Source organism: Brachionichthys hirsutus, unplaced genomic scaffold, assembly GCF_040956055.1.
Source record: "Brachionichthys hirsutus isolate HB-005 unplaced genomic scaffold, CSIRO-AGI_Bhir_v1 contig_948, whole genome shotgun sequence".
Taxonomy (NCBI): domain Eukaryota; kingdom Metazoa; phylum Chordata; class Actinopteri; order Lophiiformes; family Brachionichthyidae; genus Brachionichthys; species Brachionichthys hirsutus.
The window spans coordinates 25,059-41,888 of record NW_027180526.1 but is presented as its reverse complement, the minus strand read 5'-3'; the positions used below and the strand labels follow the sequence as shown (position 1 = coordinate 41,888).

General features: G+C 44.8%; 1 pseudogene; it reads left to right on the top strand.

The window, feature by feature from the left end:
* Positions 1–13,384: 13,384 nt before the first annotated feature.
* On the top strand, positions 13,385–16,353 carry LOC137915823 (palmdelphin-like; annotated as a pseudogene).
* Positions 16,354–16,830: the final 477 nt, after the last annotated feature.

Here is a 16,830-nt window from a genome sequence, read left to right as displayed (position 1 = left end):
ATTGGGCAGCGGTCGTCTGCAGGACCTGCAGGACGAGCGTGTAGCTTTAGCATCACAGCTACTGTGTTCATCGGTGAGATGAACTCAGTCTATAATTGTGACCTGAAGCTGACAGTCCAATCACCGTACAGCAGTACATGGTGTTCATTGAAGATAAAATATAGCCATTTTTATAATTGATGTCCCTCCCCAGAGCCAAGACAGAACACACACTTCCAATTGCTAAAAGATTATTTGAAGAGCATCCATATTCTAAACCACCCCCTCCCCTTTCAGAAATAAAAGTCTCTCATCTTGGATTTTGATGCTTCCAAACTGTTCACGGTGTGGTTTTAAATCAATTATGTATCTAATCTAACTCTTTATTTACAGGTGAGTTGCTATCAAATAAATAATGAAAAAAGAATGATTGAGCAGCGATATACAAATATAGGCGGTCCTTGTACTCGTTTAATGATGAAAGCTGCACATATATTGTAATTATGACTTTTGCCTTTAGGAAGGGGGAGGGGCCCTTTCCCACCCTCCTTCACCTCAAACACAATGTTATGCCAAGATAAACTTAGAAAGCACATCAAATATTTGAACGGTAGTGTATATTTATATATATATACTCATGTGTTTTTACTAAAGGACTGTAGAGTTGCATTCAGGCTTTAAAAAACTGCACTGTGACATTTGTAATTTCTTTTCCTAGCTGTCCCCATGAGTTTCTCGGCATCGCCAAGTTTGGCTAATCAGTTGTAGTTTCAATGAACAAAAAAGCTGTAAAAATGATCAATATCATCGTCCAATATCTCAGCAGACATGACAATTCTAGAGAATATTATGCCTCAGAGGAAATAAGAAGGGCAGGGGCTTTCAGTGGGTTCAGTCTGATCCCTGATGGGAAGTGAAAATAGGAGCGCTCAGTTTTTTTTATACATCAATGAGCTGCAAACACAAACTCCTTCTTCAGAGGTTTAACAGGGGCTGTGGTTGGACAGGTTGGACAGGCTTTACGCATACCCACAATACACAAAGAGGATGGGAGGAAAGAGGAAAATATAAAAAATGTATTTCAGAGTTGTCAGTTGACCTCCATTTGGCTGCCGGATGGTGGGTTATGTGTTCGAGAGGTTTCTTACACCTAACTCCCTCGACTAGAGGGAAACAGGCTTGGGAGATGAATAAGGCATGAAGCCAAGCTCTCTGTAGCCCACAGAACAGCGCCGCCATGCACCAACCGAGACGAGCGGGTTGCCTGGACCAGAAGGCCCAGGTAGTGAGAAACAACACGAAGATAAAGAGAAACAGAGAGAGAGAGAATCATTCCTGTTCCCTTTCCACGAGGAGAATGGTAGGTGTTAATGTGCGCTTCACTCCCTCAGTGGGAGGAAACTCGCTTACAAAGCTCGTCACTCTTTGTCGTCTCTGGAGACCTATGAGCCGTCCCACTCACATTTGGTCCAAGCAAATTTTTCGCAGACGGCTTCTCTGAGTGTTGATCAAAGTCACAAGTTTGCTGCTTAATAAGCACGACAAAATCTGTCCAGTGATCTCTATAGAGCACGGGTCCCCAACCACCGGTCTACGGCCCGGTAATGGTCCGTGAATTTTCTTGGTCACGTGATACGTTACTAAAAAACAGCCGTAAACTAGCGAAAATGTTTTTTTTTTTAAAAACGTATTTTGTAGCGCTTCTTTGCTAAAGGGAAAAGTCCAACTGAGGAGGAAGAAGAGGAGCCGACGACCTCCATGAAAACAAAACTTATTTTAACAGACAAACCAGGAGTCAGACTTAAAACATGGTTTTATCTCCAGCTGATTAGCTTCGTTAACGAGGCAATGAAGGGTTCAAAACGGCTTCGGCACGTAAGAGACCAAGAACCCTGGATTAAAAGACAAGAATGTGGAATTTATGAAACAAAAAAATGTGAACATGATGGACAGATGGCCCGGTCAGCTAAAAAATTGCCCGGCATTAAACCTGGAAAAAGGTTGGGGACCGCTGCTATAGAGGACTGGGAAACTGGACAGAGAGGATTTAAGGCAGGGATCAGATACGTGTTACACATAATTAACTGGATAATCATTTAGCATCAAACGTACTAGAACAGCAAGACTGAGCACGATTAACGCTGAACCAGAGATTCGCCTGGGCTAAACAGGAAGGAAGGAAAACAGAGACAGGAAACAAGGCACATGCAAAAAGTTTCAAAATAAAACACAGACTGATACTGATTTTCAGGAGGCCAGAAATGGAGATAGTCATCACGACAGATCAATCCCCCCTCCCTTACTTTGCTCCCCCCCTTTGTTTTGTCCACCTACGTTGTACATATTATATGTCTTTTTAATTTGTTGCTATTTTGCATGAATTGAGTAATTTATTTGTATTTTTATTGCTATTGTTACATACCACCAAGTATAGAGTGAATGAAGAATGCACAATGTAATGAGTGTCCAGAAAAGTGCTATACAAAACCAATGCATTATTATTATTATTATTATTATCTAAGCAAAGTCAGGGCCGGTGACTATTATTGAAAATATATAGCCAATTTGCAATTAAGAAATGCTGTGACCGCGTGTGTATCTTATTGTCTGCATGGAAAAAGGAGACAGTGCGGCTATTATTGATCTGATTGGTCAGGCAAGGAGAAAAAGGACCTAATCTGATAATCCATCTATCAATCACAGGCAGCCTAAACAGCCTGTCCACACAGACAGCGATGGCGTACAGACACACAGCTGAGAAAACAAGAAGGGAAGAACCAGAGCCACAAAGAGGACACAGATACAGACACACACATGAAGACAATCAGAATAAAAACATGAGGGAACGGAAATCAAAATGGAGAAGATGAGAGGAGCTCCAGAGGGAATGTTGTATTAGCATCCTCTCTCTCTCTCGCTCTCTCTTTCTCAGACACAGGAATCATACAGAGCAGGACATTTGAATCTCCTGCTGCTCCGAGGACTCCAGTTAAAGGGTCGAGACCCAGGCAGCCATATGTCCTCTCCCCTGCATCTGCAGTCCACCAACCTGCCTGAGGACATACAGGGCACACGCCTGTGCATGCGAGTGTGCACACACACACACACACACACACACACACCGGCTAATTGGGCACAGTGGTCTGGATCATGCTGGATGTTACAGCTATTGCTCCCTTGCAGGGTTTATTACACGTATTATTATCTGTGCAGCAGCAGCAGCAGCAGCAGAGAAAATGAAGCAGCGTTGCAGCATTAAAATACCAACTCTTCTCTTTCTGTGTGCCACATGCAGGTAGATAACTCTGCCATTATCTAAATGTTCAACACTTGTGCTGCAGAACGTTTTCCAGTGAGGAGGAGAGATGGGAATAGTCTCCGACCTGCAGCCGATCTGAGCAAAGCCTCACATCCCTCACTTGTCTTTCCTGGATTTCACGTGTGCTGTGTGGCCATTTTGCACTGCCACAATCACGACAAGCTGAGACCCAACGCTATACCACCACACATATGTCCTACATGTGGCGCAGGAAGCCCGACTTCTTGTCAACATTCACTCTACGAATCCCGAGTTGACAAACATCCCACTCCTAAAGGCTTTCCCTCCCTACTCCTCATAGAGCGAAGGAGAGTACAGCCAGAATAGGTTTTACTCAGTGCTGGATAATAATTACAGCTTCTGTTTGGGGAATACCAGCACAGAATACCACAGAAATACCCCCCCCCCCCCCTCACACACATAACTACAACCCACAGAAACACACACTCAAAGATGCAGGGACGCTAACAGATCAAACAGTTCATGCACAGAAAATGCTAAATATGACAACACAACTGTTCCGTTCTGGCTTCCGAGGAAGACCCGGCGGACAATCCACATGGGAGAGAGGAAGCCTGCCATCCATCCATGCGTTGGTCCGTCCCTCTCTCCTTACCTCGGATGCCTCGTAGCTGACGGATGCTGTGGCACCAGATTCCTAAGCGATGGCCATGTCAGATCCGATGATGCTAAAGTAGTGTGAAAATCTCCCGGCACCCAGCTGCCTGTCTCTTCTTCTCTCCCATCAACTCCCTCCTGCTCCCTCCTGCTCCACAGCAAAGTGTGAGAGACGGCGAAGGCAGCGACAGTCTCCGAATCTTCCTCACACACACACGCACACACACACACACACACACACACACTCCTTATAATGAGCTTGAACAACCACTGTTGACTGATAAATTAAGTGGCTGGAATTACTTCCTGTTCACCGTGAGGTCCAATGAGGAGAAACAGGAGCAGGAGCGAGGGAACGAACATGTGTGAGAGACAGTGATCGAGAGAGAGGGAGGGGGAGAGAGGTATGTATTGTGTGTGTCAGCTCATTTCTATTCAATGCTTGATTTCGCTCTCCATCCCTCCCCTCCTCTTCGCGATTGGACGTAGAGGACATGAACTTGGTCGAAACCCTCGGCGGATAGAAGGACCGAGGCTGCAGACGTGTGTGTTTTTGTGCCTCCCTCCATCTGGGTTAATGATGCACGGCTATTGATCCATCACTGGTCACAGGTCAGAGCTAGTGACACGGAGTTGCTGGCCAGAGCTGGTATGGGAATTAAAGGTGAGCGACAGTGTGGAGATATAGAGGAACAACATCTCCCGCCGTGATAAGGAATAAAGGAGACAGAAGGAGGTATAAAAACAACATCAAGTTGTGCTTTCGAGCTGCTGAGGGGACATCCTGCTGTTTAAAACTCCACTTCTGACACTTTTTCCTTCATGGGGAGGGGGGCGAGGCAGTGTAAAACTGGCAGCTGCAGAGGAGACCACTGCCTGAAGAGAATTTATAATGGATGAAGACTTTTAAGTCGAAGCCAGCAACGTGGCTCTGAAGACGGCAGTGTTAGCTGTTAGTTGGTCGGCTGATAGCGATGAATCTGAATGAGTGTGGTGTGAGTCTAGATTTTTCTTCTAGAGCCACAAAGACTTTTTGTTTCAAGTGAAATTTCTTATCGACTGGGTGGATCACCTTTGAATTTGGCGCAGACGTTCACATCTCGCTCGTGGATTATAATAACTTTGACAACCCTTTATAATCATCTATTCGGTTTATGACAAATAAAACCATCCCTCCCAACGACATTCGCATCATCCTCAGGTGTAGTTTGGGTCAATGGTGATTCGTGAATTTGACTTTTTACTACTAGAACAATGTTTAACCTTTTGATGATGATCCGGATGGTTTCTTTTTTCTTGTTTCATTCATTCTTTCAGCGTCTTGAAGATGAAACGATTGTACTCTCCTCAACTTCAGCCGCTTTATCCGAAATACAGCCCGCGGGTTATGCTGCTGGAGCCTACCCCAGCTGGCTACGGGCGAGAGGCGGGGTACACCCTGGATGAGTCGCCATGAAAACATTCACCTAAGTTGCATGTTTTTAAGTTGCATGTTTTTGGCCATGGAAGGAAGCCGGAGAACCCGTTCAGACATGGGGAAAACATGCAAAACTGCCCCAGGTGAAATCAAACCCCGGACCTACTTGCTGTGAGGCAACAGCGCTACAGTGCTGCCCTCTGGTTATTTGTCTGATTAAAATATAAATCTGATCCTGTCTTACCGTGGATCTTTGATCAGAAACAGGTGAGCTGCGCTTCAATAACAAAACATCATAATCCTCCTGCATAGAAACAGGCGGACGACTTCAGCTCAGAAAGACTAGAAGTTTTACATGAACCCAGAGGTTAACCAGCAGCATTTCTGTTAGGTGGCCTTCTTTAATATATCATTACCTCAGAGACATCAGGCGCCACTAGGCTTTTTGATGCTCACACAGCTTCTGACTTATGAATGACAAGACAGAGGCATGGTTGATGGAGTCAGCAGTCTCAAAAAAAGGAAACAACACAAGAAAGTGTCAAAGCAAATCTGCACAGATGGAATGCCAAAATAACCCCAACACCTCAACAATACACGTAGGAAGGATGGAATCAAATCTTAATAGAGTCTGTCCCTGATGTCATCACCATGCTCTCTCATCCCCTTCAAACCACAACCTCACTAGGTCAACCCCCCCCCCCCCCCCCCCTCGCCTCTGGTGCTGAGTGTGCAGTCCCGCATCGTATAGGTCTCACTGGGATTGTCATGGTGGTGGATGAGATATGGCCCGTGCATTGTGGAAATGAGAATGCCGCCTGTTATGAGGCCGTTAATGTTTACAGCACATTGGATCCCCATCCCCATGGGGCTACTCTCCTCCCAGCCATAGACTCTGTCCATCCCCCCATTTAGCCGCTGCACCATCGCACAACACAAATCCCCAAATCCAAAACCTTTCCTGATGGGAAGAGGAAGCCGAGAACAAGCAATACAGAAGGATAGCGAAGTGAACGAAACAAGACGGCACGGGCAAAAGGAAGGAGAATGGCTGTGACAAATAACGTGCCGCTTCGTAAAGGTGTCGCTGCCACAGAAATGTTCAATGGGACGTAAGTCGGCAACAAGCGGGCATCGCTGCGAGCATCCACCGGGCCACTGGCACAACTCTGATGTATACAGTCCTATGCAATCACTTCTGAGCTAGTTAAACATCACTTCATTCACACACGAGACATGGACAATGTGATGACTCTGAGCGGAGATGCATAGAAAAGCTTTCAAAAGACACCGTCACCATTTATTTGGAATCAATTCATTGATTTCCATTGATTCAAAATGAACTGAACATGATCGATTATGAAATGCAATACTTTCCCGCCGCATCTCAACATAGGGTCTTCCTCAAATGTGGCCCCCATGTTGCACAGCTTATGCCTGTACGAACAGAAGATACTATTTCCACTATTTATTATCCATTAAATTGTTTTGATACATTTAAGCCGTGAATGCATTCGTACGCTTCGGGTCAACCTGCTCATTCGTCTCTAACACTCTCAAAAGGTCCCGACGTTTAATACATGAACATTTCAGCCTGCATGAAGCAAAACGACGAGATGAGAGCCCAACCTTCAAATCCCTTTATACTGGCCAGCAAATAAACGCACCTTATTACCATTACACACGATTCCTGCTCAGCTCCTCAGACACAACCCCCCATGGTAGACACACATTATTATGGCGAGAGCTCCAGCAGTGGTCTACTACAGGGGAAATTCATTAATCAGCTCGACAACAAAGTGCCACATTCCTGCACTCCCCTTTCTCCTTTGTCCAGACCTCCATTCTGCTGCTGGCTCGAAACAAAGCTCTTAGTTTAGATCGTCTCACGCCAGATGATCCCAGTTAATCGTCATTAATCATAGCCGTCTGTAATGACATACTGTTGCACACACACAGCACTTTCACTCAGTCAATCTGAGTCCAAGTGTGAATAGCTGATTTAAAAAAAACATTAAGCCAGTGACACGTGATCAGACAGAAATATCAGTTAAGTATGAGAGTTAAAGTATAACAGAGCTGTTTAACCCGTGTTTTACAGCACTTTGAACACAAGATCAAAAGAATCAGGTCAAACTGAGCTACATGTGTTGATGAGTCTGTTCCAGAGCGCTCTCTTGTGTGGCTCTAGGTTTTATTGCAGAGCTGCTCTGCATAACGTTCGTCCAGACGAATGTCTTACTGGGCTGGAAAATGCCATTACTGTCGGAACACAACAGCACGAGGGCGAGGATCTGCAAATACAAAGGGGGGGGGGGGGGGCTGGCAATGACAGGTGTTCTCCTCGTTCATGGAGATTGGGAAATAAATTCCATCCTATCTGATTTGATGCTCTGTGCTGCACTTGGCTATTATCACCCCCACCCCCCTCCCACAGAGCTCAGTCCCTCGGCCATGCAGGCCGGCTATAAACCCCTCGGGCACAGAGGGAAATGATGCATGTCACAGCAAACGCACCAGATGGGGGTTTTTGAAGCAGAGACTTACGGAGGCAGAGCAACATTTAGTAATGATATGTAAATAGAGGCGACTGGGAGGGGAATAAGGAGGCTCATTTCAATGGATGTAAGTGCATAGCGATGTGAGTGACAGGTAGCAAACCTGCAGGGAAACCACAGTTCATTAGGCAGAGCAGTGGCCACACACCCTTTCTCTAACTTGGCATATTAATAGAACCAAACCAGGCAACTTTAAAGCATAGAATGAATGAGGAAAATAGTGTGAATGGGCAGCTAGTGATATAAAGAGGGGCCACAGGTCTGCAGGGTGAATATTACTTGTTTTATTACTATGGTTCAATCTTGCCGTCTCATGCAGGTCATGTAAATCCTCAATGGTTGAAGAAGATGCAACTGGACTTCGGCGTTGGAGATGTTTCACCTCCCTGCTAGTGAACGGCTGGGGAGAACACTCAGCCCATACCCAAATAAATGTCCAGTTCTAAAAGACTATAGGAAAGGCTATACCAATTAGAAAGGATGCCTTTATGGGACATTATTCAAATTAATTCAGTGTGAATAATCATTATGAAAGCAGCTGTAGAAAAGTGATAAGGAAGGGTGATGTCTTTTTTATGTGGCCCAGTTTCTTGAACCCGTTTCGACGTCTTGTGTGTGTTATTTGTCTCTGCAGAAGAAACAAAGTCTCCTCTTTTCCTCATGCTTTTATCCGTTTAGGTTATAGATTCCATCAAGACTGATCTTGAAGTATTAAAAGCTTGCAATGTTGGAAAAGTAAAAATAATGTGTAAAAGTAATGAGTCTGTTAGAGAAAACCAAGAGAGTGAGAGTGGCTGGTGTTGATGAGGACGATGCAAAGGACAGGGTGAAGTGGAAAACATTTATTTGCTGTCGCAACCCCTGACGGGACAAGCCGAAAGTACAGTAGTAGTAGTAGTAGTAGTAGTATTAGCAGATCTATACCGTGTAATTTAATGCATGCCATTACTTTTACTTTTCTCTCTTCTCTTTCGTAGCTGCTAAACTATCAGCAGAACTTATACAGTACAATAATAACTCGACTCATGATGTGGTGACTTAACAGTTGCAGTGAACCCATGGAATGAACAGACATGAATGTGTGATTTGAACAGTTCCAGTTCCAGAAGATCCAGGTTACAGCCTGGGCCAGAGTGAGTTAAGTTCAGAGTGCACATTAAATGCGTAAGGAATGTGAGGGTATCTAAGTATAGCTTCATGCTACGAGCCCCACGCCCTCCCACTAATTTTGGCCGGCGCTCAGATATATAATCTGTAAATCAGGGTGTGAGCTGATCAGTGTCTCCTGCACCTCGGAGAGTAAAGTCTCTTTATCATTCCCCCGCTTCTATGTATCAGAGAGGGAGTGTTTTCTCTCAATCAATAACCCTTTAGGTTCGCCCCCTCATTGACATGGAGGGACAGCCTGCTCTGGTTCAGAACGCTGCCAAAGGCTGCACTGCTCTCCGGCTTTTAGGAGCTCTGCCTTTCGGAAGCAGACATTTTCTCTGCGTAGTTTGTTATATGTCTGATGCTACAAATTCAGGGAACAATGCCATTGATAATCGATACCTGATCTGCACACACACACGCACGTTTATTCATAAAAAAATATAGAAGGTGCTATGTGTTGTTCTCATGCGTGTTAACCAGCGAGCCAAATCAAACATTGGATTGATCCAAATATGCAAACCTGTTTTTCTGATGCTTTTTCAAAACTGCAGATGTGCAACAAATTTTACTTACAGGTAACCGCAGAGTAATACATAAATATTTAGCAAGTATAATGTTAAGTATGTTCTCCATGGGTGGAACAGTGTGTAGCTAGAAAATACCGAGTTTGACTTATCTGTGAAGCGTTTGTGAGTTCTCCATGTGTCCGCGTGGGTTCTCTCGGGGTTCTCCGGTTGTCTTCCACCTCCAACAACATACAATTTAGTTGAATTGATTACTCCAAATTGCCAGTAGGTGTGAGTTTGTGCGTTAGTGGCTGTCTGTCTATGTGTGGCCCCCTGAGGCGCTGGCGACGCGTCCGGGGTGTACGGACTTTTACTTAAAGATCGTGCCTTTTATTTTTGGGAGCCACTCTCCCAGAAAGCATGCTGGAATTCTGCAAGGTTCTGCAGGTTGCATCAAACAGTAGCATCGGGGCTTAGCCATGCGACCAGTGAAATAACATGGCAGATATATTTACCTTCCTGTTTCAAGCTGATCTGCTTTCAGGGTTTGAATTTTACGTTGTCTCCACATTGGAGGACATTTTTGGTTGATTTAGCTGCTAACCTGCTAACTGCCTCTTACATCTTCCAGCTGTGGGTCAAACACGCACTACTACTTCTTAAAACATCACAGCCTCCAGTCCTACAGACGCAAACGCCTGCATCATAGAACACAGATTATTATTATTGTCATTATAATTCATCCTGGTGTAAAGGTTTTGTCCAACATTTTGTGGCGTGTTGAACTGTAAATGTTTAACAGTGCTTTGAAGCAGTGCACAGGGTTATTTTTTTTTACTTCTCCATCCTGTGAAGGCAGTATGGACCACAGCACTATGCTGCTGGAGGATATTATTGTAGTACATGCTGTAACATTAATCCCACTCTCTGTTGCATCGGGTTAGGGTTAAATCCAGTATGACAACTAATTATGTTACCAGTCCAAAGTATCCCCATTTGGTATACCGCACCCCTACGATTACCGGCACATATTTATTGTTCCCAGATGTTTGTGTGTAACACATTGAATATTTTCTATTCTTTTATTCTTCATGTTGAGGCCCAGCATGGACGTGGCAGAAAAGTACCAATGAAGGCCACGATCCACAGAGGTGAGAAACTCTTTCAGTCATTACTTTCTCTCTTCCAATTTAGTCGTCTTCAGTGGAAGGACATAACTTGATCTGCACAGCCTGGAGTGAGTATGCAGAGAATATGGCCCGCTGTATTCTCCAGCAGTGACTGCAGTGGATTGAAGGCTTGCAGGGCCAGAGCGGAGCCGCTTTGACCTCTTCTGAATGTAAAATCTCAAAGTGACCCACTTCAGCAGAGGCAGCCTTGCAGCAAAGGCCTGCAGTGGACCTCAGCTGCTTGCACTAACAGAGCAGGAATGGCATCCGCCTGCATACGATGTGCCGTGTCACTGAACTATTTCTCTCGGCATCCCTGCACTCTAGCAGCTATATATCTCTGCTGTAATCTGTAGGTCATGTCTCCTATAAATATCCAGCTCTCCCTCTCTGTCGCTGCTTTCACACAGAAGTCCCTGTCTGCAGGGATCACGACTGGAAAAGGGGTGTTACCGAGGAGTTATATTGAAAAGGGGGTGCAGCTCAGCACCATGAGTGCAGAGCTCTTAGATCATGTGCTGTCTCCTCGGAGCGGGGATGCTTGTTTTCAATTCAGAATAACCTGCGTTTCTGGAGTAATTCAAGAGGCTTGTTGTTGAGAGATTATCGTCAAGGAGACGTTACGTTTTTTCAGGTAAGCATTGATAACATTTCTAGAATATTTTGTAGTGTTTTCTATGTGCAAGAGACCACATAAACAGGCCGTCAGGCCATGTGAAGCCTCCCACTATAAATAAGATGGCATCCCAAGGCATCATAGAACATTCATAACCGTCCTTCCTTCCTTTTCGCGTGTGTAATCGCCACGGTGACTCTCGCTGCGATTGTGTTTTAACCGCCGAGCCATAGTTTCCACCCCAGAAAGTGAAACTGAAATGTCTGATCGTCTCCAGCGTCCGTGTTTTGTTTGCGTCTCATGCGGTCAGGAGAGAAGACGCGGCGGAGACGACGGAGGCGTGGTTAACGGCAGCTCAGAAAGAGGTGTTTTAAATAGCAACTGATAAGCTCTGTCTTCAGAAAATGCTCAAGATCACTTATGAACACTTTGTTGTTGTTTTTTCGTCCATGCAAAACCCCCCAAAAAATAAAAAGCTGTTCTTGTGCTCAGCTAAGCTAAGCTTCCCAATTATTGGTGACAAAAAAGACCGATAATCCGACATATTTCTCCAATATGAAACACCCTTTTTAAATGCTGTGTGAACTTTTGTGCTTGTTTCCTTTTCCCCGCCTTCCAGCTGCTTCATGTTTAAAACTGACCATTGCTGCATTCCACCCTTAAGTCATGTCTTACGGCCGCTGCTCTCTTGCCAGGGCCTTGCTCAGATATTCTGGGCGCGGTCTCTTGGATTCGATTATGGTTCTGATTTACTCCCAGCAAGAACCAAGATATTTGAGTTTTACGTGAGCATTAGCATGTGCAGAACCAGGGATTGGTTCTTCCTTTACAGTTTCAAGCAGACCAACTGGAAGACATCCGTCTAATTCACTTTGACGCAATGGATTGATGTGGGGAAGATATCTCTGCGGCAACGCTGTGGAGAACTGAGTCAATGAAGAGGCTGTGGCTTCACGGCTGGAATAAGAGCGCCACACGGTCATCGCTCCCACTCATGCAGTTACCGGGAATGATTGACAGACTGCGTTCTAACTTCAGGATATCTGGGGCTTGGGCTGTGGCGCAGAGCTGCTACACCATTCCAATGTCACTCTAGAAACAACAGCAGCCTGCTGGCCTTTCTTTTGCTGAGAAATATACGAAATGGCAGCACCACGGGCCTTTTTCATCCCGTAGGGAATCCAAAATGGCAGAGAACACGAGTCAGGTGGCCAGTAGTAAGTCCAGATCCCCTGATGAGCTGGTTCTGTTTGTGTGTCAAAGGCTTTTTGTGCGATCTCTCGGTTTTGTCCAATCGCAACTCCGTAACCCTAGTGTGGAATAGTGGGAATGTTGCCGATTGGGTTTCTTCCTAAGCTACAGTAGAAACCATGGCGTGAGATGGTGCGAGATGCGGTCAGCAGTATGTATAAGCTGCTTTCACACAGCGATCACGCAACAACTCAACAAATTAACTTTTCTACAATGACTTTGCCACAGAATTAATGTTATGCAAAATGCAAGTCATGCATAACAAGTCAAAGAGACGGAACCCGGGAATAAAGCAGGGTGGAAACACAGGAGAGCAATTGGGAACGCTTGAAGGTAGGAATCATCACTAACAATCTGACAAGGGTGTGGTGGTGTCTGAGTGGAGTATATGTAGAGTCAGGGCTGATGAGAGATTAGCTGCAGGTGAGCCTGGGAGCACAGGTGACCGGAATGAGGTGATTGCGGGAGGAGAATCTGGAAGACAGGAAAAGGACAGGCCCGCTTCGAGCTGCGGCACCAACTTTAAATGTTTATTTAGATACACTGACACCGCTGCTATTGCGTATTATATACACTTGGGAGCCCTCACAACAGACATTACAAGTGTTTTTTTCTTAAATTGAAAACATAACCCGGCTTCTCTTGACTATTGCAGTCTAGTCCACTTCTATGTAGAGACCTTTCAGCTGCGATGACCTCCTGCTAACATGATGAATACTACCGGAAACCAGCTTCTGGCGGCGTTCCAGAGGAATCTTAGCCCATTCCTCATAACGCGAAGCTTCTGTATTTAGTCGGGATGGTTTCTGAAGTGGTGAAAGGATTCCAGTTCAGACACGGAGTCTTGATGTAAAACAACAAAAGATTTCGGGACCCAACTGCTAAAGTCTATGAATGTTTGTGTGTGATTTACAAATGTTAATTCATGGAGTTAAATCATGTTTAGATGGCAGTAATCAGTGAAAGTAGTATTTTGGGTTGAAGGTGTGTGTGTGTGTGTGTGTCTTCAGACACCTGAAGACGAGGAAGCATCTGATACCAGGCAGTGAGTGTTTCAAGCAGTAACAGAACCTGTCAGCTGTTCACCTGCTGCCAGAGCTCACGACAACCATCAGGTGAGACCGGGAGAGGATTGTAGAGCAGCAGATATTCACACTGACACAAACAAAATTCTGGTAGAATTGATCACATGGAGTGAAGTATTATCTAAAAGCAGCCCAATCTATTTGCATGTACTGTTCTAAATCAAGCAACACGGCTTTTAATCTTTAAACGCCACCATATTGGCCATTGTCTAGCACGCAACCAACAGCTGGGGAAATGGCTGCTAAACCAAATAGCCTCCACTCCTCATAACATGTTGAGGCTTAGCGAGGTCCAACACCTCTGATGATGGCTGTGAAATGTGGGTGGGGAGGAGGGAGGCACGTGCTCAAAGCCGCAGGCTTCCCAACTGTTTCAAATGTCTCCCGATGGAGAACACTTAGAATTGTCCCTATCCTTCATTCTCAGGCTGGCAGTAGCGAGGCTGTTGAAGGTAAGACGCCAACAGGCTGTAATCATCATCGGCTCCCGTCTCCTCCTTGCCAGTCTCACGACGACGCCGGCCTAGAATCTATTCTCTCCTGACAGATGATAATTTGCCATAACTAAGTCTTTGCATGAAGACTAGCAGTTTTAATCAGGATGACAGAATGGAGCCATGGCTGAGAATCAACTCTGCTTTGACTGTAACTACAGTACTTACATTCTGCCGGCATCAGTCCTTCTGCAGGACAACATCAGTAAGGCAAATGTGCATACGAAGCTTTTCAGCCAGTCTCTACTGTGTGCAACAAAAGTAAAGAAACCTTAAACATTATGTAAAATTAACTGATATAATTAAGAGCAAATTATTACACATGTCAAAAAACACTTACTATGGAGGGATATCTACTAAGAAGTCAAGTTAGTTATATCAATTGACTTCATTTCACTATATAAGTACAGTACAGGATCATTTTAGCACATGGTCTGCTTTCTTTTTCAGTGAATAAAGACGCTGAGGATAACTTCAACACACAAATGGCACAAAGGATGTTTCAGGAAGAGAGGACTGATGGCCGATCAGGTGAGACAGATAAACAGACTTTGTTAAAGCTATAAAAAGACATACAGAAGGAAGTGAGGTGTAATTATTACCTAACGCCTGAGGATATGGATCTCACATGTTCGTTACCTTCCGTCCAAAGGTTGGTGGTTGTAGCACGCTGAGATGGACTTTAGCTCTTATGACAGAAAGCTGTCTATAGCTTTTTCTGTGCAGCACTGCTGGAGCAGAGGAAAAACATTTCATTATTTAGATGAGATAGATATATGACCTGATTAACTGGAATTTACTCTCCAGAATATCAATCAGTTGATCGCATTAGTCTATAGTCCCCTCGAAAATGAGGATGCTTTTATTTGACGTGGTTCTTCCCTCTGGGTGCGACCTAATGATGGCGCCGACGTGATCGGCCTGAGAAAACGGTTATATTTAGCCCGATATTTAGTTTTTAATTGCATTTAATTTAATTTCTATAGCGCCAGATCACAACAGAAAGTTATCTCAAGGCACTTTACAGGATTAGCAGGGAAAGACAGAACCCAACTTGACCCACAAGAGCAAGCACTTTGGCGATGGACGCAAGGTAAAACTTCCCTTTAACAGGCAGAAACCTTGGACAGAACCTAAGACTCATAGTGGACGGCCATCTGTCTGGACCGGCAGACTCTAGTCCATTCGGTTTTTAAGACAGTTGAATTCCACAAAAACAAGGATCGGTTCTAGATTGCAAATGTAAATTTTTATTTGTAATTAAGCCTTCAGTGTTGTAGTCCTCTGAATTTTCACTTCTTAATTTGAGCTTTGTTCTGTTTGTTGATTCAGTTCTGGGTACGTTGGCAGTGCAGGTTGAGAGAGACCCCCGGACCGGTGCCTCCGCTGTCAGGTCCGTGACTCCTGTGTCGACACCAGCTGGCACGCCAATGGCTGCTACAGTCTTTGATGACGGCAGGAAGACTATTCACGTGGTCAGCGGTGAGGGAGGTGAACCCTCAGCGGAAGAGCTCGGTCAGATCTTGAGCCTTATAGATGGAGTTGGAATGAAAGTGCTGCTGGATGAGGCAACGGTAACACCAAGCAAGGCAGCGACAGAGACGGAGAATGAGGAAGTCAGCACAGTTCCAGAGGGTCAAGCTGCGTCGTTTCCAGCTCATCGTAATGAGAAGGACGCAACACAAGTGCAGGAAAGCTCTAAAAAGTCTGAGTCTAAGCTAAAGGTGAAGGACTTCGCTGAAATGACAGGAAATGTGAAGGAGGACAAGGATATGAGCATCAGAGTGGTCCAAAACGCTGCAGGAGAAATAAGCGATATGGGGGTTCAAAACTTGGAGGAATGCCCCGTCACCCTTCTGTTCCTGGGATATGCTGATTCTGCACCTGTACAGGATCAAGACCGAGAGGACTATGAAGGCATGCTCACAGCAGAACGAGTAATCATCAGTGATGATGGAGAAGAACAGGTTGTGGGACCTGGTTCGTCTGCTGTGCCTCAGGTGAAAGAAGTGTCTCCAAAATTTCCAGAAGTGTTTCAGGACGTTCCCCTGGAAGAAAAGGGTGCAGCAGGAGTTAAAATCCAGGGAGAGGAAGGTGATAAGGTGCTCCATAATTCACCTTTACCCACTACAGCTGAAGGACGAGCCACGTCCAAGAGCGAGACCTGTCAGTGTTGCTCCATCACGTAAGACAATGAATCTGGCGATTGTCCTCGCCAGCCTTAAACCTTTCATTTGTTATCTCTGTGCTTTTCATCAGGCTTAGTATAACAAATGTGAGATAATATGTGACCATCTGGAGTCATTTTGTTTTTTGGCCCTAAGAATTCAAAGCTTTAATAATTATCTACTCATTTCTGTGACCATCACCACTTCTCATAAACAATTCAAATCCACTTCTTCCCCCTAGTGGACAAACCTGAGAATTCCTAGGTGCCATCCTGCAGGCATGTAGATGATGCTCATCTCAGATTTCTCTTTACCTTCTGATCATTTCCAGTCTTATCAACCCAAAATACTTAATGTTTTCATCAAATGCTACAATATATTTCATGATTCAATGTGCGGACTTTTATTTTCATGACAATGAAAATATTAACACTTTTTTATTATTTTCATCATTTTACTTTTTTCCCCCACTGCTTATAAAAAGAGTACTTGTTGGCC